This window comes from Pollicipes pollicipes, unplaced genomic scaffold (genome assembly GCF_011947565.3).
Source record: "Pollicipes pollicipes isolate AB1234 unplaced genomic scaffold, Ppol_2.1 Scaffold_6686;HRSCAF=7923_pilon_pilon_pilon, whole genome shotgun sequence".
In the NCBI taxonomy this organism is placed as follows: domain Eukaryota; kingdom Metazoa; phylum Arthropoda; class Thecostraca; order Pollicipedomorpha; family Pollicipedidae; genus Pollicipes; species Pollicipes pollicipes.
The window spans coordinates 27,711,854-27,738,917 of NW_023596921.1; positions in this window are offsets into that span (position 1 = coordinate 27,711,854).

The window sequence follows — 27,064 nt, forward strand, 5'->3', positions numbered from 1 at the left end:
ATGACCCCACCCCCTTGGACTGCGAAGGGGCTCATTGGCTCCGAGCAGGCCCACAGCCAGGCGAACAGGTGGAGTTTTTTCAAACACGAAACGCAACACAACTGGGGATCTCTGGACTTCTTAGCGGCCTAAAACAGTTGTGAGTGGAAGTGAAGGGCCTATAAGAACTGAAAAAATTCAGTGATTGGAAAAGCTGTGAACTAGAAATTTTGAGCCCCATTACACTGTCTAGGACCCCATGCTGTTTCCGGGGACCTATACGCCCACTTGCAGGATCATTTCGATGGTGATGGCCGACGATCAAGGGTCCGACTACGGGTCCCGTAGAGTTGGCCAGAGACTGTATCAAGGGATCCTGGCCCGCAAATGTCCATCAGTGGGCGCCTTGCGCCGATTGGTGGCCCCTGGGGCAATGAGGACTCTCAGGCGATTCGCGACCACTAATTTCGAACAGTCTTTCCCGTGGTGGCCTAGAGTCCGTTTCCAAATCCGCAACCATTTTGGGACCCACAATTGCTAGCCAGAGGACCTTTTGCATTGGTCGGAATCCCCTAGGCAATGGGGAACCGCTGTGTTGGTCGGGGGGGGGGGGGAGGGGGACTGTACGCCTAACAAGAGACTCCACGTTGGCAAGGGCCGCGAGTCAGCAATGGTTCCGTTTTCTGAGAAGGGACAGGAATGTGACCCTGAATGTTAGAGAATCTCTTAAATTGACCGGCCCGCTGGTAATGAAAAAAAGATAGGATAAATGCCAATGGTTCATAGCGAGACAGTGAAAGGGCACCGCGTCGTAATGGGCACAAGAATGAACGTAGCCCTGGACCTCCACCCCATTTCGGTCAGGGTCCAAATGAGCTGAACTGGAATCATCTGCCAGTTATTGAACCCTTGTGTCGGTAAGCGATCCTTTGGCATCAGTGGGGCCCCCTGCGTCGAGCCAAAATCAACTGCTCTGGTCTGAGGGCCTTCCACACCAGGGACGGGACCAATGCAATGTGCATCCCTCTGTGGCCCTCGTGATCGACCAGAGGGCCCCGGCCACCGTGTCTCCGCAATAGAAGCCGACAAGTACCCTGGTTGGTTTGCTTGGACGGAAATCCTTCCAATCCCTGACCGGAAAAGGCAATGGAGTTGCCTAGTGTTCTGCTCATGGGGCTCCATGTCTACGAAAGGTGAGAGTTCTCCTTAGTGTTCCTAGGTCTCCTTTGGTCTCCACTGGGTCCCCCAGTGAACAGTGATGACAAATGAACAAAGCTGGACCCAACAAAATAGAATGGACAAATCTGGTGATTCATCTGGGTGCCTTTTCGCCGCGAGCCTTTATCCAACTGTGTGCCGCCCCCACCCCATGGTACCAATGCTTTGGCCTTCCCTCTGTTATAAGATGGACCTTGTGGGGTCTCAGATAGGCTCTCCTCGGGATAAGGCGTTGAGATGGCCGCTTCCGAACCTGAGATGCCCACTTTCTCAATCTAAAATATGCCATTTCATGTTTTAGAAAGGGCCCTGCGATGTCCAAACTATGCTGATAACGCTTTGTAATAGCGCTATGTTTTTTTCCCTGCAACTTTCGATATCACCGTCGTCATGACAAGCGCGATGGTACCTCTACTGTTACGAATGAAAGCACGTTTGTGATTGACCGCGCAGACGGTGAGGACCTCTTACCGAGAAGTGCATTGTTTAAAATTTTAGCCATTGCGTCACTATGGACCCTGTAATACTCCCATACCGAAAGCCAAAGTGCGCCTCGAAGAGCCACTATCGCAAACGCCATGGGGGAGAAATTAAAGCCATGGTATAACATGACGTTGAGCTTGCGGGATAATAAATTCGTGTTTGCATATCCTTTTGCCTTAACAGGGTGTTTCAATCCTTCGTAGCAGATACTACACTTTGACACCTTAGTGCGCCTGCAGACATAACAGAACAGACTCGTTAGTAAAGCAGGACCAATTAAATCTGCTTCTTTCGTAATGGTGCGCGGGAGGTGAAATAAGGTTTCCACCGCGGGACCGGCTACTTCAAATCGAAATTCTGAGCTATTCGGAAGAGTTTCGGGAAAACTGGTACTGCTGACCAAATCGCACGCATCTGACCTGGCAGTAAGTGAAGAGTACTAAAAGGTAGCATACTCTCTTTAACAACATACACTTCCGTAATAAGAGGGTCCAACACTGTCATTGGCAATAATTTGTTGTCCTGATGGCTCAGCTGGTTAGTGTTTGCATTCCACTACACTTAACCGTGACGCGGTGGATTCGAATCGCTTAAGGCGCTCGTTGTTTGTTCTTGACAGACATGGTCTGCGACCGGTGGCAACGATTTACAATCTACGTTCGCGGGGCCATCAATCTGTCTGTAAAACCCAGATAACAATTCTGACAAAGCTTCTGTATTGTATCGGTTTGGAATGAGTCAATTAAACCGTTTGGAACTTAAGAGCGCCGACCATTTATTCCATGCAATCGTTTAACGCCTGATTCCGCGGTTTATTCACTGAAAAACACAAACAAAATTGACCTTGCGGTAGTTTCTCGCTTCGCTTTCTGCTCTGGTTACAAGGAAGAAATACAAATAAAATGAAAAACCGTGCCCCTCCTTCACGAGTAAGCTACATCCGGCAATTAGTTTTGGGGGTGACCGACAGGGGGCTTTTATCAACCCTGTACCCCCCAAGCAAGGCTCTGGCTATGTCCCTGCCTACAAACAAAAACAGATCAAATCACCTCCGTTGAATGAGGGGCAATCGAGTGTCGGTTGGACTATTTCATGCCTAAGACAAGCAATTTCCCGAAAGCTTTTTTGCGGTGGTGTGGTGTAAGGGAAGATAGTTCGGAAAACGCACTGCAGCAGGTGTCCAGTTTAAATTTTACACACCTATCAGTAGCAGTGCTAATCCATAGACATGTAGCGAAGCAGCCATATGATCAGTGCGCACTCAGTCATGCGTGGGACGGCCGGGCCAGGGCAGTGGCCGCCGACGGCGGACGGGAGTAGGGCTCAAATACTTAGTTCCAAAATATGTCATGTGAATAAAGAGTGAACAAGAGCCTCCAACTCTTTCATCCCCCCCCCCTTCCCCTCCCCGGGCACCGGACTTGCTTCCCAGACAAAACTCCTGAAGTGTCCCCTGAGCCTGGCCCCTCCCCCACTTTTTGAAACGTTCGTGCGCTTAAGGCCTACCATGACCCTTTAGCAAAAGGCGCCGTGCCGGGTTGCGATATCGCTGGCTATACCAGCAGAATGCCTGTAACTGAGCGGACGGCATGAGAAGGCTATGCACACCGCCAACAGCTTCAGGAGACCAGAGTGCTTCTTGCTTAAAACATTGCGAGACGCATGCGGCCTACAGCTATCAGTATACTTTGCCTTCTTGTTGGACTTTGAACCTCATAAATTATTTTTGGCTTCATGTAGGCAGGCATTTGTAGCACCGCGTTCAGCCGGTAATTGGAATCCATAACTGTAAGGCGCCTGCAGCCCATCCGACGCTGAACATGCAGCGGGCTGAGCCATGTCGGAGTGCTCAATATGACTAGGGGGGATGCAAGCCACCCGTGGAGCGACAAGGAAGCCGCTCACTGCCGACTGGGCTTCTGTTCGAAACCTGATGAATAATTGTGTCATGGGTTCAAAGTTCTAATGCTGAATAAGCAATCATCAAAATACCAAGAGGCACTGGCTAGGCGATATGATAATGCTAAAATGACGCTAAATAGGTACTTATTAAAAGTAAGTATAATACATAATGCCGAAAAATCAGGCGCAAAGGTCTGACTTAATTCCATCAAACAACTGTGTCGGTCTGCAACACCGGGGTGATGTTTGCGCTGCCGTGACGTAGCCACATCGTCAGCTATAACCTTGTCATACTCTCGTTTTTCGCTCTTTATAACTATGTAAAGGATTTCGATATTGGAGGAAGAGAGGAAAGTCTATGTTTGTTCCTAGAAGTGTCTTTATTTCACCACGGACGCACGGAATTTATTGCAATGTTTAAAACAGCCTTGTGTTAACTCGTTCCACTTTTTCGCGTCAGAGTCTAATATTTACTGTCATCATTGATATTCGCTCATATTATTATATACAAAATGCGGCAAGGGTGGATGAACGGCGAATTGATCATGGGGAAGGGTGGCACTCGTCCCCGGCAACTCCCATGTGAAAGTGCTCCCTATATGCCGCCAAAAATAAGATGCATGAATAACATGATAACCATACGGTATAAATAATAGGTGAATTAATGAATAAAGCGAACCAAGACATTTATGTTGTGCCTCAAAGCAGTTTCCTGTCAACCCAACAAAATATTTTGAAGTTGTGGTTCATCCAGGTTACTTGACCCTTTCAAGCTTTCGCCAAGCCATTGAGTTTTGTGATCCATTGGGTAAGCAACACGCCCAACTGGCTAGTATGTGCACACCCCGCATGACAGCATATTTCACGTGTTGACGATGTGTCACCAATGCTCGAGCTATGTAGCCAAACAGAACCGCATCTATCGCGTTGAGTTGACCCTCCAGAGGAATAGGTAGCAGATTTGAATAGAGCAGCCAACGCGAAGTGAGGGTGACCTGGAACGAGGGCAGGAACCCGTATGTTATCGTTCACTCTGGCGTTTGTTTGTAGCTCTCAGGTATTGGCGTAAAGAAAATGCCCCGTGCAGTACAAACCCTCACGCCACAATTTTTTTCTGAAAAAATGCGCTAAAAAACTATCTTTTGTCAGATAATGGCCGACATAACGTACATTACACGCGCGGTTACAAACTTATGGCATACGTTTTGCGAATGTAAAGGGATGTGAGCTAAAAGGCCACCCCTCGTTTCGGGCAGGTGTCTGATTTCTTGTCAGTGATTTTATTTTCTCTTTTGGAGTGTGCTTTGGCTTTGGAAAGTGCTTTGGCTGATGGTCATCAATACATAACAATACCCTCCTTTCTTGCCGGGGTGACGACGACGTCAAACAGCTTTAGCCGCTGAATGCGTCGTAAAGCACCAGTAGCGCATAGACAATATGCTACAGCATCTTGCTAATTGCATATATTAACGTTAGAGAAATTTCCTTCCGTCATCAATTTTGTGACCGTCGCACAAAAAATAGTAATTTACCATCGGGTATCATTAATACTTTGATGCACACACAGATATTTGCAGAACAAATGTCAGACCCAGCGGACCTATCTCCACGGCCTGGCAGGAGTTCAACGCGGAAGGCCGTGACTGACCCTCTCTGCAGGTAGATGCTAAACGTGGCAAGCGTAAAAAGCATGCCTGTAAATGCCAACAAAGCTGGCGGCCAGGTGTTTAGCGCCTTCTGCCTACTGACTTAATTACATCCCATGACAGTTATATGCTAACACACAATGGCAGCAAGGTAGCCAGCAGCAGGCTTGGTGGCGAAGACAGTTCAGCCGCATGGGAATGGGAGTGACAGTAACTTATCGCTGGCGGATGCAGGTAAACTGTACTGATACAGAGCCGGAAGGGGGGGGAGGGCCCAAAGTATAGCGTAAAATATGGCAGCAACGGCACGCACTTAACGACTATCCCTGAGAGTCCCATGCTAAATGTTATTTTTCAGGCCCACGGCTTTCTAAATATTTAGCATATATGTGCATGAAAAGTGCATAGAAATGAAGCTTGAACAATTCTCTTTCGATTTCTAAGATCAAAAGGGCGCGCCGCGGCACTTCCGAGCTATAAGGCAAAACATAGGCCTGTGCACGCGCTGTGATATCCAGGTGTAGGATCGAATCCTTTTGCTGCCAACTCTTCAGCAAAGTCGAAATAGAAAACAGATTTAATACGGTCACTGACCACCAATTAAAACATTGAGTGCGAACTACATTTCGACTAACATATATATATATATATATATATATATATATATATATATATATATATATAGCATGTATAGCCTGAAGATGCGACCAATGTGTTATGGAGCGTGTTGCGAGTTATAAGAAACAATATACATTGTAGATTTTGATGTGTATGAAATATATTTGACAGGTGTTATGGAGCCAACGGGCTACAGGCTGCTGCTACAGACTTATGTCACAACCTCTGCCAGAAGGCGTATAGCTTTACTGTATTTGACATATGGAGCCTGTCGCGTCGTCATTCGTCTACAGCTGGCTGTCGCCAGCGCGGCCAATGGTAGGACCAGACGCTGTGCTAGGTGCTATAGTTGTGATGCTGGCCGCCATTGCTGCACACGGCCGGCAGTGCTGCCTCAGAGACAGCACAGCAGCGATGGCGCGGTGGCATTGCTACTGCCTGTCGTCCCTCGCTCTTCCGGCTGACACCATGGAACAGTAACCATTAAGGAACCCATGTTTTCTCCAGTAGAGGCGTCCCCACGGTATTTCAACGGAGTTGGACCGGCGCAAACGGATCACCATCGCGACGCTGTTACGAGCTCCGCTTCCAATGTTGGGGTCCTGATCGTCAACACACCCACTGTTAAGGTCGACTCACCCACGGTCTCAGCTTTCAACGGGTACATCGGTTGATGTGACCTGTTATGGCGCTGCCGAACTGTGTTATGCACCGACTCCACCCGTGCGTCGCACAAGTCTACAGAAAGCTGTCACTGTGGCACAAATGCAAGGCGCTGTGACCGCCAAGCTGTCCAAGCGGCAAATGCGGCAGCTATTTCCCATTGGTCTAGGGGCAAATGACGTGTAGCAGCCACAGCCGGAGATATTGAGCTCTGAAGAGTCTCTCTTTTCCGCCCTCTGCCCCTGTGGATAGCCTACCATCATGGACAGTGTCCTAGAATTGCCGACTGGGTGTAAAGCAGCACCCAATGAGGAGGAATTTTTCACTCCATTTCCCATATTTTATGTGAATTTTTCACTCCTGCCTGACATCGTCTAATCGCACATGCCAAATCTCTATTTCCCTTTCTGAGGTTTTCAAATGTCATCCAAAACCGAGCTCACTTGAAACCACCAAGCATAAATGGGGCGCCACAGAACCTGGACATCTATGGCTATGTCCTGCCTCACCTACATCTGAATCATGTTCAAGTATGCACAGAGCAAGGGCACCAGGTACTTCCAAGCCCAAGAACCCCAGCGACCACAGCCGCTTGCACGCATTAAGTTTGGTTTGCTTACAAAATGCATTACAATCTGCAGCTATGCGCCGAATGCAAGGTTTTCACGCATCACCTATTTTTTGGTCTGACCACCACGCCACGAAAGCAGAGCTTGGTGCAAAACCAGCGAGGCCTGGTAGATAATTGTACTCCACGTATTTCTTTTTCCCGAGGAAACTTGACCACTAAATTGCATCGCTCCCAAAATGCATGAGTGAAAAGTTCAAGAAATGCCTTCTAATTTAAACTTACAATATGAACATCACCATTTGAGCACTTACATCAACAGATTTTAAGTCAAATTAGCTGATAACAAAATTTTGCGAATAAGGTACCAGTCTTTATATTTATTAAGCTACTTTTGTTTTTCTCGGTACCATACCAGTGTGATACCACTTTTTTCTTCCTTTCTTTTCGATTGTCTTTAAAGGTACCATCTACCGCTTAAAATGCTGACCAATTTCTCTGCAAGATGCTCCAATTGCAAACTTGTTCGTATTTCATACATAAATTGGATTATCTCGCCAGCCGCCCAAACATGTTTGATATGAATCCGAGGGTGAACAATCCACAGGGAATGAAGGAGACAATTTGAAGCACGGAACTTACTTTTACCGCCATTTTTGCCCTCTTAAACCTTCGGTTAACCGTTTTTTTGGGTCATGGCGGTCCTCAATAATGATAAATCCAAGCCTTTCGAGCGTCTGACTCACCAGGCTACCTGGCAAGGCTATTAAGGCAAGGCAAGGCTGCCATATAGAGCCTTGGAACAGACATGACGCAGCTAATACAAAAGTGTTTGATGTCAAATTTCTGCCCTCTGGAGATGTTAATCGTGCACATCTCTTGGTTGTTTCGCATTTTAATCTCAAAGTTTGGGGGCACGATTTATATTTATGTTTGGGGGATGAGTCGGATGACTGTCTGCTACCAGACCATGCAAAAGGTGCTGAATTTTTTGTTTTGGGGGAGCAGGAAGAAGCCAGCAAGTCTCCTGTGGACCAAGTAATTGCTTACATTGCCTGCTTTCAACACATTATTGGTAACCAGAGTTAGCCATGGTCTGTTTTAATACATCGAGTTTTGCCAGAAGACAAATTATGATGTCACAAGCTTACTTTGTTCGATATTCTTAGTTATTTGCCACAAATTTCTTAAAGTGGTCCCTCATGGCTGCTCAGACCAGATGTTTTCTATAGTTGTCATGGTCTGCTGACCGGCAAATGACTGTACTGTATATATGCACTATATTTTTAACACAGGGATACTCTAAGCTGAATAGCAGTTATTAGTTACGTATCGATATGTAACAAATAGTCAAACCACCCCATTAAAAATGTTAAGCCAACATTACAAACTTCGTCATTAAATATGAATAAACAAACGCAAATGGATTCATTTGCTGCAGCTGAAAAGGCAAGCAGCAACACTGGCATGGTCATCCAAAAGTTATGTTATTTTTGGAGAAAAGATATTTTTTGTGGGGCATACCCATTATTGCCTTTGGCATAGGTTAACCATGACAATCAAAATAAGTTGTTCAAAGTGATTTAAAGTGTTTTGATTTGTGTGTTGTCAACTTTGTCTGATGTCAACAAGCATACACAAATTAACTGAATAAAAATGTAAGTTGAAGCCACCCAAAAACTAGCTTTGAATATCATGTTTTTATCACAAGTGCTGCTGTTGACAGATAGGTGAGTTGAGACGACGTTCATCATATGGGCCACTCTAAGTTAGGTTAAGTTGGTCAACTGCATGGCAAGTGACAATAGGAATTGTGCAAGAATCAGTAACTCTCAACTGCTGCTGTGATACAAACAGGTTATACAGGATGAGATGATGTAAAGGCCTCTTTTGTTTAGGCGTAGGCTACTTTCATGTAAATAAGCATTGGCATTTTGTAAGAAACAGTGACAAAATGTTTGTTTTCTCTGACCCCCATCTTATCATAAGCCAGAAATAAGCCTATTGTGTTTGGCTTGGTGATGGGCTGATGTGTAGGAGTCCAAGTTTTTTTTTGTTTGAGTGTTTTGTACTTGTTGCATCTTCTGTTGTCATTTTGTTATTGAATTCCTTTGCTTTTTTTGTTTTAAAAGTGCTGTGGAAGGAAACTGAAAAGTGCAGCATCAAATGATTGGTGCTAATAATTTGTTATGCTCGTAGCACTGTCATGAAATTACTATGTTTTAACACGCGCCCGGTTGGCCGGCTGGATACCCTTCGCTCGGGTGGGGGGTGGGGGTGGGGGGGGGGGGGGGGCTTTGCCCCTCCCCTTTCGAGATCTCGGAAGCTGAGAAAGCTAGATACACCAAATTTACTGGGTGTCTTGACCTACACGTGAACTCACTTAGGTTAGGTTTTAGCTTTCTAGGTCATGATCTTCAGGTCCAACAAGGTCAAACAAGGTCAAATTCCAGGTTGGTCTCAAAGGCGCCCCCAGAATTTAGGCAACTGGCTTTAAGCAAAAGGTCACAAGCCCATTTAAGGTTATTTATCTTGTTTGACCCTTTGCTGGTCATGGTGACCAAAATGATACAAGACTGCTCTGCGTTTTGCATTTGAATAAGCGACAAAGATTGCGCTGGGCAGTATGCTCCTAAAACAAACGTTCGACCCCGGTCATCTTAGGTCAACGGCCTGTTCTGACCTCTAAGAAGTCAATTGAAGATCTATAATGCGGTTCCTGCTGTCAATAAATTCGAAATGAGCACCAGAAACTATTCCATACAGCAACCCCTAAAGTAATAAATCAGGTTGGTTTTGACCTCGGCCTGACCATCATACCTGACCTTAGATCAACGTAATTTGCTCATTTAGTGTTTGTGGTGCCTAAGAAAGCATCTCAGAAATGTATGTCTGCGTCAAACACTCGGTTTTTTTCGGTGTTGGGAGTTCGTAGCGGTCGGACGTGCCTCGGAGAGCTCCCGATCCGGTTTCCTTACGCTATTGGCCGGCCAGTGGTTGGCCAGCCCCCAACGCTTTCGTGCGATTGATAACACATGGAAAACATCAACACATCATTTAATCAATTCTAAATTAGGGTTTGGGTAGTTTGCAGGCTAGAGCGACCCCGAACACTTGCATTTATCCAGGATATCGGCACCAATTTAAAACGTTCTTGAGATGCCGTTGGCGCGCTCCCCGCCCGTCCAGCGGCAAGAAGCAGGAAAACAAAGGGGCCGTAAAGCAGCGTCGCGATCGTCGCAGCCCAGTCAACATGCATCCATCACGACGGAAAATCCAACGGAAACGACGGAAAGATCGACGAAGACATCAGAAAGTGGGAAGGTGGTGGATGGGAATCCAGGTGGTGAATCGTCGGAGGGTGAGTTGGGGAGTACTGGAAGCACGCAGGAAGAAGTCACCAAGCATGTAAGTGCTGCTCCAGGAATTTTTAGGCCTTTGAACTTGTCCGGGAGAGATCTTGGATTGTCTCCTCATTCTCAGGTTACCCTACTGGAGCCAACTGAGTCCCTGAGTGTGGCTGGAAGGCCAAAAGAGGTAGGCAAACTAGGCGCAAGCGCATATAGACTGTAGGGTAGTGATGCTGGTAGTGACTGCTTGTTGCAGAGGGGGCCCAGGGCTTCTGCTTTGTGGTAACCCAGTGAAAGATGGAGAAAATGGGGTCCAGTGTGACAAGTGCACAAATTGGTTCCGTGCATCCTGTCAGACAGTGGCAGTAGGTGCCTACAAGGCCCTGAAGAAGTTCCCAATTTTGTCTTGGCTGTGTGCAGAGTGTAAGATATCCCTCGTTAAGCAGCCCAAAGCGGACCGTCAGTGTGACCAGATCTCGCAGCAGAGTGAAAGGATCACTGAACTGGAAGGCAAAGTCAGTGGCTTGGACACATCTCTCAGGGAGCACATGAGACAGGTTCAAGGATCCATGAAGGAACAGGAGGAGGCTGTGATCAGGCAGACAAAGATTATTGAGCGCTCCTTTAAGGAGCAGGAGAAATTGAAGAATACTTATGCAGACAATGTGAGAGGTTCATGTGACCAAGTAGTTCAGTCAGTTTGCAAAAAAGTGGAGTCTGTCCCTCTGCAGCCAGCTGTTAGTATTGGGTCCAGAGCTGCTCAGGAAATCTCAGGAATGTTTGACAACTACATTGATAAGGAAAAAAGGAAATGCAATTTAGTTGTCCATAACCTTCCAGAAGTGGCAGGTGAGTCCCTTAGTGATAGAACCCAACAAGATATGGCCAAGTTCTCTGAGATTGTGAGACAAGAATTAAAGCTGAATGTCCGCGTAGTCAGGGCCTTCCGGGCTGGAAAGAAGCTTCCAGCCAAGCATAGGCTGATGATAGCGACACTTGAAAACACAAAGACCAGAGCTGAGCTCCTGAAGCTTGCCCCGCACCTGCGGCATAGTAGCAACTGGAGTAGATTGTTCATTTCTCAGGACAAAACCCGCAAAGAGAGGGAGGAGGATAAGAAACTGAGAGAGGAACTCTTCAAGAGAAGGGAGGCAGGTGAGCTCAACCTGCTGATCAGGCAGGGAAAAATCATCAAGCAGAGTGCCCCATTGTCACAAGTGGCTGATGGACCCAGAGGCACCAGTGTGGTTCACTCTACCATACCAGCGGCAGCTCCAGGTATCCGGCGAAGTGATGAAATGTCAACAGCTCCAGCTGTCTGCCAAGCTGATGGTCTCAGAGGCACCAGCATGGTTCTTCCGGTTGCCTCTGGACCTACAACAAGCCCAAGTGAGAACTCCAGGGGCACTGAAGCGGGGTGTCCCCCTTTATTGGACCCTGCTGGTGAGGGTATTGTGGGTCACCCCGCTCAGGCTCCCAGGGTTTCTAGGGGCTCTGACAGGAGTGACAGCTACACAGCGACCTCAGTCACTGGGGATGGATCCGCAAATCAGCATACTCAAGTTCAGGCTGATGCTGGTTCCCCCGGTCCGCGATGACTGCATAATGCTCATCAGTGCAGGGGTAGGCAAGGTCTGAAGATATTGTACACCAACGCTGACCAGTTCCTTAGTAAAAGGGATGATTTATGTATGTTCATTTCTGACGATAAGCCAGATATCATGCTGTTGACTGAGCCCCTTCCCAAGGCCCAGAAGCTTCCTATTGCACCATCTCTCCTATCAATTTCCGGGTACACCCTGTACACAAACTTTAATCTCTCTCAGCCCAACCTTGGATCTAGTGGTAGAAGAGGCATATGTGTCTATGTGTCCAACTTACTAAATGCAGCTGAGCACTCATTTGGGTGAGGTCCTCTGGAGCAAGTGTGGCTGAAGATGGCCTTGAGTGGGAAGGATGCCCTGTTACTTGGCTGCATATACAGAAGTCCATCAGACAACATCCAGGACAGTGTGAGCCAATTGGAAGACCTTCTTCAGAAAGCATGCAGAGCCCAGTTCTCTCACGTGATGGTTGTAAGTGACTTTAACTTGCCTCAGATCGACTGGGCAACAGAGCGGTCGTCAGCTCCAGAGAGTCACCCAACCCACTCTTTGATAGACACCATTCAGGGCTGTTTCTTGTTTCAGCATGTCCGGCAGCCGACACGCTACCGGGCTGGTGAAGCTCCTAGTGTTCTGGACCTAATTTACACAAATGATGAGGGCATGGTGAGCCAAATCAAATACCTGCCAGGGCTAAGTAACAGTGACCATGTGGTTATCAGGTATACTTTGGTCTGCCACTCTGGGCTACAAACCCCTCGTCCCAGCCAGCTGACACACACAAATTACGAGCATCTGGCTGACACCCTCAGGTCAATGGACTGGTCCCTGAAGGAGAGCCTCAGCCTCGAAGATGGTTACAAGTTCTTCAAGGAAAGAATCGCCAGGGCCACTGAGGTTTGCTCCGTCAGGAGAAAGGCTAAAGCTAAGAAGAACTTATACATGAACCCAAGGGCCATGCAACTAAAGAAGGCTAAGGAAAGACTATGGCGAACGTACACGCGGACTCAGGATGTTCTGGACCATGCCAGGTTTGTGCGTTGTCGCAATGACCTGCGGAAGTTGACCAGGTACCTTCGGAAAGAGCATGGGATTAAATTATTAGCAGACATCAAAAGAGACCCCAAGGCCTTTTAGAGGTACGCCAACTCTAGACTACGCACAAGATGCAGGGTAGAAGACCTTCTTGACGATGATGGAGTGTTGACCAGCAGTAGCGAAGGGAAGGCAAACGTCCTCTGTAAATTCTTCGCCAGCGTTTTCACGGACGAAGGGACTAGTGCCATACCTGTGTTACCGTGTAACTTTACTGGACCGTTACTGGATGACGTGGCCATCTCTACCCAGGCAGTGGCAAAGAAACTGGCCGCTCTGAAGTCCTCGAGCGCCCCTGGGCCAGACGCCCTCCATCCAAGGCCTCTTCGCGAGTCCGCAGATGCCCTGGCAGCACCCCTCAGCATGCTTTGCCGAAAATCTTTGGCATCCGGAAGGCTCCCTCTGAAGTGGAAGCTTGGCGAGGTGGTCCCGATTTTCAAGAAGGGTAACCGACAATCTCCGGCGAGCTACCGCCCAGTGAGCCTTACTGCTATTCCCTCCAAGATACTCGAAACTTTCGTCCGTGATGCCCTACTTAATCACTTCTCAGAGTCTGGACTTCTTCATGCGGCCCAGCATGGGTTTCTCCCTAAGCGGTCCTGTACCACCCAGCTGTTAGAGGTTATGGAGGATTGGAGCGCCGCGGTAGAGGATGGAGAACCGGTGGACGTGGCGTATCTGGACTTCAGCAAAGCCTTCGATTCTGTTCCCCATAACCGTCTGCTCTCCAAGCTTCCTGCTTACGGTGTGAGAGGTAATTTGCTACGCTGGATCAGGGCTTTTCTTACTCATCGGATGCAGAGAGTGCGGGTCCAGGGCTCGAAGTCGGACTGGACCGACGTCGTCAGCGGCATCCCGCAAGGGTCAGTACTTGGACCAACGCTGTTCATTATTTTCGTGAACGGTCTACCAGAGCAAGTGCGAAGCGTGGTCAAGATGTTTGCGGATGACACCAAGGTCTACTGTCGTGTCCCGAGACCCCTGACTCACTCACCTCTGCGGGCTGACCTCGACGCCCTGGCCAAGTGGTCAAAGGAGTGGCTGTTCCCCTTTAGTGCAGCAAAGTGCAAAATAATGCACATCGGGAACTGCAACCCGAGGCTGACGTACTTCTTGGACGGTGCCGAAATTGCGGTCTAGTCCACCGAAAAGGACCTCGGGATCTTCGTGGATTACCGGCTCCAGTTCCACGTGCAGACGGCGGAAGCGACCTCCAAGGCCAACCAGATGCTGGCGGTCGTGAGGCGGTCTTTTGCCAATATCGATGCTCGCACGTTGCCATTGCTTTTTAAGATCTTAGTACGTCCGTACTTAGAGTATGGCAACGTTATCTGGGGCCCGTTCGGCAAACTGGACCAGAAACGGCTGGAACGAGTTCAGCGACGAGCTACCCGGCTTGTCTATGAAGTGAGGCGCCAGCCATACCCTGAGAGGCTCAGACTCCTTCAGCTGCCCTCACTGTACTATCGTTGTAGTAGGGGAGACATGGTAACAGTGTACCAGCTATTTCATGGAGGCATGTCGCTATCGGAAGAGGAGTTCCTGACAAGGCACAACTCGGAGGTGACGAGAGGACACCAATGGAAGCTCAGAAAACCTCGAGCTAGGACTCTCGTCCGTCGTAACTCATTCAGCACGCGGGTTGTCGACGACTGGAACGCTCTTCCGCACCCGGTCGTGTCGTCGACCTCAGTTGAACAGTTCAAGGCTAGGCTTCATACGCACTGGGCTGACATTATGTACGACGTCCCACACTGAATATTCCCATAATTTGAGACTGTTTGGTTACCGGACCGGGAGCCTGACGAGACCGGGACCCACAGGCCTAGTGGCCTTTTACAATTCCCGATCACCATAAGGTAAGGTAAGGTAAAGTAAGGTTTCTGTATCAGATTAAACGATTCCCTAGAAATTGCCTTTGCTGAAACCAGGGGCTGACTTTGACCTGTTATAGGTCAGCGACCCTACAATATATATCTAAAATTGGTATGTCGAAAGATCCGCTATGCAATTTTCTATAGCTATGCAAACTTTGGCGCAATTACGCCGCGCCGTTCAGAAGCCATTCGGGAAAAGCCCTCTGGGGGGGGGGGGGAGGTCAATTTGCCCCCCCCTCACCCGAGCGCGTGTTAACGTATTCTGTTTCACTCGAATGGCCTAAGATGTTAAAAAACGAAATAGTTTTGTCAGATTCCTGATATTCCGTCCATGCCAACTTGAAATATATGTCTTTGTTTGCTGAAGCATCAGTCACGAGCTAATAAGCTCCATCTTTTGTGAATTTATTTTTTCACTCCCGCACGGTCTTTTTGCGACGGAATTTTTCACTCCCATCCTAGTTCAAAAGCGATTCTAACTCCCTGATCATGGAAGCCTGGTTCTCAGGTCTTGGTTATGGAGGCGTTGTTTCGCAAAACAAATTGGGCAGATAATAAGATAAAAAAATAAATTTGAGGGACTTTCCTCTCAAAGTTGGAGCTTGCACCACTTTCGGTGAATAAAAAATTGCAACTCTGCTTGGGCAGCAGTTGTGCTTGAAGAGAGAATGGTTGGCATTATAACAATAAGTGCCATAGCGACGAGCTGAAAACGCGCAGGTTCTCTGCAATGTAGGCAATTGAACGACTACCCTCTAAACGATCTTGAAGACCTAAAACACCTGGCAGACTTATGGCCTATGTGATCATTCTCCCCAAAAAGGTTGTCAGGTAGGTCTTTGACATACGGAGACTACAAATACTTTATAATGGGCTACACTGAATAACTAAAGCCCGAAAGCTAGCTTTTACATGAGAAAAACTGTACAATATACATTTGATAGGTAAACATAACTGCAACCATTTTCCTATTCTTGACTAGGCCTTGCACTTTACAACTTAAACATCCTTCCGAGTCGAATTAAAACATTTGGAACGGCCGTAAGTCGTGAGCTGAATCTGGTGAGCAGGGCCTGAGCCAGTTGAAATTATTGGAATCGAAGACAAGTCTGTCGCCTGCATCCCCTTTTTATGTCTTTTTTCGTGTGGGATAGACGGGTCGTGATCTCCCTCACCCAGCCCAACAAAAATTCCAAATCCGATTCAGTTTTCACTTCACGGGAAATCCAAACCTGCATGTTTTGCAGTACCCTAAGTCGTGATATTAAAAGATATGGGCAAGATAAAAGATTATAGCAATTGCGTACGTGCTAAAACTCAGCAATGTGCTCAGACGCAACACGAATCAACGACTGCAGATTTCACACGCACTAGGCTTTTCTTCCACCGGTATGTGAAGTTACGTAGGATTACAATAAATGCAAGCCGACCGTACTCCTGCATTACACGCTAGCAAACGTGGCGACGGCCCTCATCCGTACACGCTGTCGGCAAAGCGTGTCAGATGTCGTCTCGGGTCTCGCACTGGTGTTGTGCTGCGTCGCCGACAGTGCCGGCGATCTGCTATGGTCTTCCTGCGGTCACGGTTGCGTGAATGACACATATTTTACAATACTTGACAAGGCTGTGCGCGTCAAGCCAAATAAGGTACTCCAAGAAGTTACTGATGCCGTCGTGTTTTCGCCTGCCACTGATTACTCGTACGTATAAATGTTAGCAGTGTTGTCTTTGTAAAGCTGCGTGACGCTACGGCCGCTAACAGCGATATCCGGTATCGACGATAGACGCGAATACAGAAACACCCAAGCAATGTTTACAAGAACAACTTTCGTTATGGTGTGTTTCAAGTGTGTCAGACCAACTACGATACCCGTGTATTCTGATAATCCGTTCCATACGCGGCTTAAAACCATAGTGGTTGCCCATAACAAAACACCCCATTTTGTCACAACTCTGTGTTCAGGTATTGCAACGGCCAAGAAAATCAGCGAGACGGGTTACAACTCTCCAAGCAGTGCCAGCAGGCTTAGAATAAAGCTTAGGTATTCGTAGGTGGCGTTAAACGTAAACCAAACTTCGCATCAGAGACAACATCAGAAGCCGTGAAATGGGGAAATCGTACGTAACAAAACCAGAAACCAGATTACTGAAACAGCAATTTCATCGGCTGTTTCCATAGCCCTGGTGAGAAATGATGGGTTTTGTTACCGGTTTTCCTAGTTTTGGAGCATATAAAAATGTCATACGGAATAAGGTCTCTGACGATATTTATGTGAAAGGAGACACAGTGAAATAAATCATATTAAGGGCTGATAGACCAAAAAGAGTGTATGACAGCGATTGCATTCGGGTGGCACAATAGGTATTACAGAATGGATCACTCCAGATATATTGCTTGTGCGTGAAAACCTAATGTGAGCGGTAAACTGACCCTGGGTTTAGCTAATACGCCATATCATTTTGTTTTACTGCATGTGGTGCATGGCTATGCATGAGGCAACATCACCATTAAGTCAGTGCCGACCTGTTGGTGCTGCCTGGCAGGCCGTCTTTCTTGACTCAGAGACCATTGGATACATCCGAATGCCTTCAGAGACTCTAGGATACTCCCATCTGGGGAAAATCCCTTCCCCAGTTTGGAACGCATGGCCTGCAACGTACAGTTTGTGTCACATGTTTATCTGTCCTAACTGCCAAAATCTCCAGTCAATATTCACTTCCTTCATCTTTGCCTATGGTGTAGGAGATTCCTCCCTTAAGAGATGTGCTGGTTCCGGTGCTGCGCTTGCGTCACTTATGCAACTGTTACAAATGCACCGTTCACTGGCGCATCGAAAACGAGGATATTGCATTCAAACACACTTAAATTAAAATAGCATGTAAACTCACATAGCATCAGGGATGTGCGCCTACATTTTTTAGCTTGTTGCAGTCCAGCTGATGTTCATTTAAACAATGACAATGCATTTGCAGTTTATATGACCGCTTGGCAACATTAAGAGCTAATGCAACGCTAAACTAATGCAGCGAAGTTATGATTAAAAATAGGACGCGTGTAAATCGACTCACGAGTGCATCTACACAGAACAGTTCCTCTGCTTAAATCCACTACGAAGTGGATTTACACTGAATGCCACTCCTGTGTAAATCGACTCAGATCTGAGTTGATCTACACATGAGCGCACTGTTGGGTAAATCCACTTGTGAGTAGATCTACACAAGTGTGGCTTCAGGAGTAAATCGACTCAGATCTGAGTGGATTTACACAGGAGCGCCATTCTGTGTATATACACTCCGGAGTGGATTTAAGCAGAGAAGGTGTTCTGTGTATATCCACTCATGACGCAATATACACAGAAGCGTCATTCTGTGTAATTCCACTCGTGAGTGGATTTAAGCAGAAAAGGTGTTCTGAGTAGATTCACTCATGAAGTGACATACACAGAAGCGCCATTCTTTGTAATTCCACTCGCGAGTGGATTTAAGCAGAGAAGGTGTTCTGTGCTGATGCACTCATGATGGATACAAACACCTGTGAATAGCATCGTGATGTGATTTGCGCAAGAAACGGAGCGTATTCAACGCAGCGAACTAGCGAACTGATCTATGACTTACCGAATAAGGGAAAGGTGCGATTTCAGCAATCAAACAAAGGCACAAAAGCTGAAAATATGCATTTTTCCATGCATAGCTCATTTTTGCATCACTGAGGCTACATATTTGCGTACTTTATTGAGAACATACCGTCCAGAGATACGAATATATATATATATATATATATATATATATATTATTTATAAAGTATCGTGCGTTTGTGCGTGTGCATGTGTATGTACCAGGAAAGGTAGATGCTGAACTTGTCATATTGCTTACAAGGCACGCCATGCAGCATCGCATGCTTGTCGCACGGTGGTTTGCAGTGTGCGGCTTTTATTCAGTCTTGGTAACGGGTGAGGGGTGCGGAGGGCTCCCAAATGGTCTCCTTGATGGTTAAACGCCCCCCCCCCCTCATACACTCAAATTCGTCGGCTGTGGCCGTTGGACTTTCACCGGCATGATTTTGTGCGTGTTTTATGCATTTCTAACTTTCTTCACTGGGGCCAGAAGCCATGAAAGGTACTGGAAAGCAATTTGATGTCTGCATTTTATTGCAGGCAATAATTAACAGAAGGGAGGTGATATTAGATGACATACAAAATAACGCATCGGTGTTATTCCTTTTAAATTGTTAAGCTGCTTCCATCCAAAGGGATAGACCTCAGAGCTTTGCCAAGATTTTGTTCTGAGCTCTGTAGAGATATTCATGACCCTGTGCGCGTTGAGTGTAGATGGAAATGGGTTCAGCAATTTTTTCACCTTGGATAACCCATGTTCGTCTGGGGATGTTAAACGTTCTGTCAGAATTTATTAGTGATGCAACTCATGTAACAGTGTTTAGGATACGCACTTCAAGTCTTGGAAGCCTAATCCAATGCTGTGATTACATCTCCTCATGCAATAATGCATCCTCGCCCAGTTTCAATGCGGCAAGTGTATCCTCGATTTCAGAGGTCAAGTTAGGTCACTTCCGGCGAACCTATGGTCTTGTAATTAGCATCTGTAGTGGTACCGAGCATTCAAAAGGCAATGGTAAGAAATGCCCGACCGTAGTGGTTATAGTTTCGAATGGGACTACTTGAAGTCATCTTTGGAAAAACAGACTTAATTCAAGTAGCGCTCCCCTGGGCTGGAAAATCGCAATGATTGAGCGTTGAATAACGGGGTAGGTAAAATGGAAAAATGCATGGAAGACTTCGTTAAGTCCTCACTAGAAAAAAAAAAAATTGGAACCGTAATCGGCAAACCCAAACCTGGGCCGTACCTACGTTCATGCCTATGCAACCTACATTCTGAATACAATTCGGTACCTTAACTGAACCTAGTGCTGTGAAATAACCCAACTGAAGCTACCCATCTGATTCACACGCGGTACCAATATGGGTGTGTTTGACATCCAGACCAGTCTTTCGTATGTAAATTTGAAGTCGCTCAACTTGGGGCTGACTTAAAACCAAGAACTTTGCTTTTGCGTAACGCTATGGGAAACGCTTTTTAGGTTTAGGGCACTTGCAGACGTCTGTGCCGAAAGAACTTCACGGTTAAGGACAGACATTGACGGTATCTAATGATGGTACCGCCAATAATGAAATGCGAGAAATATTCTCTTGGCTCTTCTATTTTCTACCTTCGGCTCTTCACAAATATGTCTTCCGTGAAATCGCTAGCAATTTCGCACGCACATCAGCTTTGCCTGTTTTGTCAAAGACACACGAAAAAGTTGGGTGCATGCAGCTGTCGTCCAACCCCGGTGCCCATGATCTTTTAGCTACATTACAGTACGCGTGCAGATCTTGTCACTCAACCGAAAATGCCCTGGACGATGCCGTTGAGTGAGCTGTACTCAGATTGGGGTTATGCACGTCGTGGCCGTCAGGTTCGTAAGCTTCAGCCGTGCCTTTATTTGTATCGACCATGGCGTCGTTCTGATAAGGCTGCATTGATATCGTATTGATCCGAATTGGTTTGGGGGTTACCTTGCTGATCAAAGGTGGATGGTGAGAAGCGGAATCTTTCTCTTCTGTCGATTTACGGTGTCCCTCAGTGATCCTTGCTGGACCCTATCCTCTTCAGTATTTTTACGAATGAATCTCTATCTTGCCTCCTTCACGAATATCTAGCATCCTGTGCCGACCTGTGCCGTATCCAGTCCCATGTTCTCATCTTCTGTACTGTCTCTCGGTCTGTGGTGTGGCTGCAGCGCGTCACCTAAATACAGTGCAAGGGGTGATTAACCATGGGGCCAGGATCGTCACCGATGCTCTTCAGCAAGATCCAGTGGCAACGACTGTTCAAGCGCTGGGCTGGCGCGGTGACCTTGTCATCCCCCGTGGCAGCCTCGCTGTGTTCAGGGCCCTTAATGACTCGCGGGTTCTTTTGGAGATTCGGTACCTGTTCACCACACGTACAGCTTTACGCCAGCGTGTCACCCGCGCGGCAACGGTGGGCGCCATGGGTCTGCCAGCTCTCACCTACCGACAGTACGCAGGTCTTTTCGTATTTACGCGGCCTCATTCCGCTGCCGCCGACCACCACCACCTCTTGCGCCTACAATGTACCTTGCGTCAGTCTGGGCGATGTAGACTGTCCTGTTGTGTAATCATTGCTTGTTTGCCGCTTCGTGACATATTCTGACGGCTTAAATTTTGATACATAATTTATTGTTGGCCAAGTTGTTAGAACGAAGGGACGATTGATAACTTGCGAATCTATTCGCGCCGTTTTTTCAAATATTGCACCCATACTACTGTTGCAATTGTACCGAGTCAAACAACCCAGCTGTCCGAATAATTTGTGATTGAAATGAGCGTGAACATGACCCAGCCACGCTTTCGCAATGAGAGGTGTCATTGGAGCTGCCAGAGGTCTTACGCATATCGATGAAACTCACAAGAGATTTGGTGGGTTTCATCAGACGTATTTATGGGTACGTGGGATTTTCACAACGCGCTATAGTCACTTCAGCAGCGTTGGTCAGCTTTAAATGTATTTAAGTATTGAGGTCAATGACATCTCTGGGATAACCAGTCTTTGGCGTCGAGGATCAAATTTCATGGATTCTTGTTACCTTGGCCCGGTACATTTTTATAGTTCTTGATGCTGCTTGATGCACAGTAACGTTGTGACCCGCGTAGTAATGGCGCCGGTGTCGCGGGTGCTGTGTGTGTGCGGCGCTCGGGAGCTCGCCATCGTAATTATAAAAAATTGAAGGTAAGATCATGAATCTACCTGTTTTGTGATTATTTACGATATGTCCCGCCTTAAACACGACGAATGGTTTACTTTGGTCCCGTACATTTTGTAGAGTTCTTGGTAAGCAGAAATATTGTATTTACGCAACGGCAACGCAGAAACGGCGCTGGGGAGTCCAGGCGGTGCGATGCGCGCGGCGCTCGGGGGCCCGCCATCGAAGTTATTGAAATTCGAAGGTAGGAGCATGATTCTACCTGTTTTGAGATTATTTACGATATGTCCTGCCTTAAACACGACGAATGGTGTACAATGATTTTTTCTAACGTTAGGTAGGAAAGTACACCCTGACCCCATCTACCACTGTTCCTTTGCTTTCAAAAACATCAAACGCCCGTGACCAAGGTCAAAATCGGTCACAACACAACGGGCGAAACCAAAACAGGGCAGAAGAACCTTGACTACCGCACGCCATGCCGCATGCTACGGGCGGTGCGTCCGTCTGACACTGATGCGTCATGAATTGTTACGGTTAAGTCGGAAAATACACTGCAATATTTGTATTTGCTCTCGATATCCATGATTGGCAAGGACGGAAAGCACTTTATTAGCCTTTCTAGCGATAAAATCTCTATAAGATGCAAAAATGTACAGAAAAACAGCTTTAAATTGCAAAGTCCCAAAATTACATTAAATCATGACACAGCCCCTGGTGTGTAAGGCATAATATTCTCTACCAACGCAGGAAAAAGGATACGAACCATGAGCCACGGAAAGAGGCGCGGGTGTTTCACCGCGCCGGGAGGCCCAGGCGATAGCCTTGGCCCAGGCGGATCGTGGCATGTGTTGGTAAGAGGGGTCAGCCAGTCCAACTGGATAAGTGGGCTAGCTTGGAGTTAAGCATAATTCATGAGCCTCATGCTGAGTTGTAAAAGAAATACTCACAACCACATATGCTGCATATTTACACACACAAAACGTCGTCGAACTGGGAAGAGGGAAGAGGAGCAGGGATATATAAGATCATGTGGGCAAATGATGGTTTCCGTCTAAGCCATAGTCCGATGTGCCCTCACCTTTTGTACCAAAATATCATGAATGGATAAACTATTGCCTGGGCCTATTTGCCATGTGCATACAAGTGTAGATAAGTACAGTCAATTTTCTACTAGTTTAACTTTATAGTTTAAGAAAGCATGCTTGTCATGTCCAATGGTGCCTAATGTTGCAGTCATTTCAGAGCATTCTTGATGCATGAAATTTTATTTTAATACATATCTCAGAGATTGTCAATGGGAGTGAAAGGATGAAGAGATCAAAACAGTCCAGCATCAGCTTGTTCTTTGACAAATGGCAAGTAAGATTGCCAAAGAAGTACATATCCCTATATAGTTAAAGCCTACAGCCTTTATTTCTCACATCACTGTAACATGCTCACTGCAGGTCATTGTTGCTGTAGCTGCTTCAGGCTTGGGCAACAGTGAGAAACAAATTACTGAATTTGCCAGGCATTCCTGGCACCTAAAATGGACACATGCAAATTTTAGAGAAAACATTTCAACTCATCTTGGTGTTGAAACTTTGCTTTCCTGCAGTAATGCCAGGTTCTAGAATGCCTTATGTCCTCAGAGATCTGTCACTACTGTGTGTAGCCCTCATTACTTTTCTATTGTCCCTTTTTCTGAGTGGCTTATTTTTTTTATTATGCACATGTTGGAATTTTATGAGAAGCTGACATGCTCTGGACTATCGTGACAGGTGATGACCATTCTTGACTTTAGATCAAGGCTGTTCTGTTTTTGCAATCAATCATATGTGCATTTGGCATGTCTATAGTCATTGTAGGCATAAACCCCAATGTGGATGAATGAAATTACCTCTTGATTTCATGTTCCCCATATCTTTGTCTTATGCCTATGATGTGCTCCCTATGCTTTCCTATGATAATCAGTTCAAGAGGTTCAAGTTCAAGGGATTTATGGCATGTTTGGACAATGACTGGCGCATTATGGGATAAAGGTATCCATTGCTATTTTCTGGAAGGTGTCCTTGGCTCTGGCCATTGCCATGCACCCAACCTCTTTACAGTCCTACTGCCTCCGTTCCGGATCCTGACCAATGTGAAGATCCATCTACTTCCAGTGAGTGTAGCTGATAGTGTCGTTTTTAAAGGTATGTATCTCGTGCCATAGTGCATCATTTGTGCAGAAGTATTGTTGTGTTTCAGGGAAACCAACAGAACAGGGTTTGATTCCCTGTACTCCCCATTCTGTGAAGGGGAGAGCCAGGCGATGCCATAAAGTCTCAGTAGCTGAGTGTGTCATGTAGCTCTAATCACACTCCCTGCCATGGAGTTCATCATTCCTCACCAGTGATGTTCTTGGTAGGATACGGATAGTGAAGGGTAAGCTGCATGCCACCTGCCGGTAGGCATATGAAACTGGCCAGATAGAGTGGCTCGTGTTTGAGGTGGCGACTCTGGATTTTTCATTTTCTACCATCTTGGTATCCTTCAGTACAATCCACAGGTTTTCATGATAGCAGGAAGCCTTCTCAACATTGCTGGCGTGGCAAGTATATACATTATAGTTTTTATGGTGTTGGCCTCCGTCTTGTGGAAAAAGCACGGTCCAGAGGCTTAAACTATTAGTCTAAGGGTTTAGAGCTGTCCCAATGATGGATGATGTGTCAAATCCGGTTTGTCACATGTAACAAAAAAGCAAGCAGTCGTGATGCCGTCGGGCGCGCTGGTATTCCGTCGTTCGCAAACAGCATGTTTAGTATACAGTCGAGGCTTGAATTATATTCATTTTTTATCTTTCGGTGGAGGCAAAATGTTGGAAGCCTCTTCACAGCATGCTGGCACCAGTGGCTTCACCCGCCAAATAGTCAGAGAACCACTTGGTATCAAGATATACACTCATTAGGTTGTAAGCGAAAAGCCTTGGCGATGCGCGGCATCTAGACGTTTTCAAAGACCCCAGAAAAGTAAAGTCAAAATATCACCGTTGCCCTTGGCATGGATGACGAGATCAGAGATGGCGCTGAAGACTGTCTCGGTGGAGCGATGTTTTTGAGATCCATCTTGCGTAGAAGTCAATGGTTAGTGTGTCTCCAAGGTGGGGATCAGCTTTGTCTACGTGTCGCTCAACAATATTCATGTTAAGTAAAATGGAGATGGTGCGCGCATCGGTAGGGCTGCTGTTGGCTGCCTTTCTCACTGGCGTGGATATGATAAGGGCGCACTGTTGCGCAGCTCGGACAAATCCAGTGGTCAGCCTATAATTTGCCTTGTTAAGAAGGGCGAGACCGAAGCCCGATAAGAATGTTTTGTCACATTGTCACACTCGCGCCATCTTCTCCGGATGATTTCGACGGCTTTATGCTAAGCAGCTTCCCCGGTTGTAAATGTCTGCCGGCTGGATCTTAGGAGCACTAGCAGTCGCTCGAGGCAAGTCCATCAGATTTTACTGAGTATGAATCAGACACTCGGGTTGCGTTTCGTGCCGCTCGAATTAATTGGCTCGAAATATTTCGCCGCGTCGTTCGTCGCTGTTTTGTGACTGACGCCGTGCTTTATCAAAAGACATTCACGCCCGAATAAAAAAAAAAAATAGGAAGGTAAGTCCGTCGACGTGTGAAAACGTCAGAAAGCCCGTTTTCTGTGCGACATCAGACTCCACAGGCCTACGCAGTTTTGTGGATTGCTGTATCACATATACATACTCACTTTGGTATATGTAAAGCAGAACCATCTGGAATCAGCTGTACAGTGCATCTCTGGTTTTAATCGGAGCATCGTATCCTTCCAAAGATCCATCTGATCCTGCCACCGACCGAGCCGAGTCACCTGATTCCTCCGTTGACCGCGCCGAGACGTCTGCCGATGCCACAGCACTGTCCCGACACCGGCGCACCTTCCAACCCGAGTGGCGGCGTCGTTACCCCTGGCTGGAGTACAGCACACATTTGGAGGGCGTCCCTTGCCGAAAGTGCGTCGCAGCCGAAAGTCAGGGGCTTCTGGGGAGCGCCACAAAGCGTGACGCCGCCTTCACAGCTCGAGGATTTAGTGCGTGGAAGCGGGCGCTGGAACGCTTTCGAGCCCACGAAGCCAGCGCCTGCCACCAACTGGCTGCACAAAGCCTAGTCACCGCCAGCGGACCAAGTAGCGTGGCAGCGCTCGCCGGCGTCGGCAAGGCGAGGGAGCAGGAGGAGGCGCGGCACGCTTTGCGGCAGATATTTGACGCTGTCATTTACTGCTCAAAGCAGGGCTTGGCCCTCCGCCGCAGGGACGAGGAGGCCGGAAATGTCCTTCGGTTTTTGACGGCCGTGGCGCAGCACGATCCCGTACTGAAGCGGTGGCTCGCCCGGCGCAAGGAGAGCCGGATGCACTTCACCAGCCCAGAGGCACTGGCGGAGGTGCAGCGGCAGCTGGCTCACGCCGTGATCAGGAGGGTGGTGGACGAAGTGGGTGCGGCAGAATCCTTCGCCGTCGTGGTGGACGAGCCGGCAGACGTGGCAGGGCGCGAGCACATGGCCATCTGCCTGCGCTTTGTCACAGAGGCGCTGACCGTCAGGGAGACGTTCATTGGATTGTATCATGCTGACTCCACCACGGCCGCAGCACTGTTTGGTCTCATCCAGGATGCCCTCACTCGTCTTCAGCTCCCGATGGACCGAATTCGTGGTCAGTGCTAAGACGGCGCTGCCAACATGGCCGGCGCTTTCCGAGGCGTGCAGGCCGGAATGAAGGCGGTAGAGCCGCGCGCAGTGTTCGTCCACTGCACGGCCCACCGCCTGAACCTGGTCTGTCAGGAGGCACTGAACGGCGTGCGAGAGGTCCGGGACGCCATCCAGGAGGTCGGTCGACTGGTATCTTTTTACCGCGACTCGCCGAAGAGGATGGTTGCGCTAGAGCACGCTGGAGCCCAGATGTCCCTGCGTCCGCTGTGTCCCACCCGATGGACCTGCAGCGAGGCGTGCCTGACCTCCGTGGTCAAGCAGTACGGGCGCCTGGTGACCAGCCTTGATGAGCTCGCGGACGATGCTAAGGTGCGTCCGGAAGTGTCAGCCACTGCTAGCGGCTTTGGCAAAACCCTCAGAGACTTTGAGTTTTTCTTTGGCCTGCGCGTTGCTCTGCTCCTGCTCCAGGTGACCACACCCGCCATGCGCACTATGCAGGGACAGTCGCAGCCGGTGTCTGCCAACCTGGGGGCCGCACGTGCTGTCAGGGATGTCGTCCTGTCCCAGAGTGACCGCTTCGAACGCCTTTGGG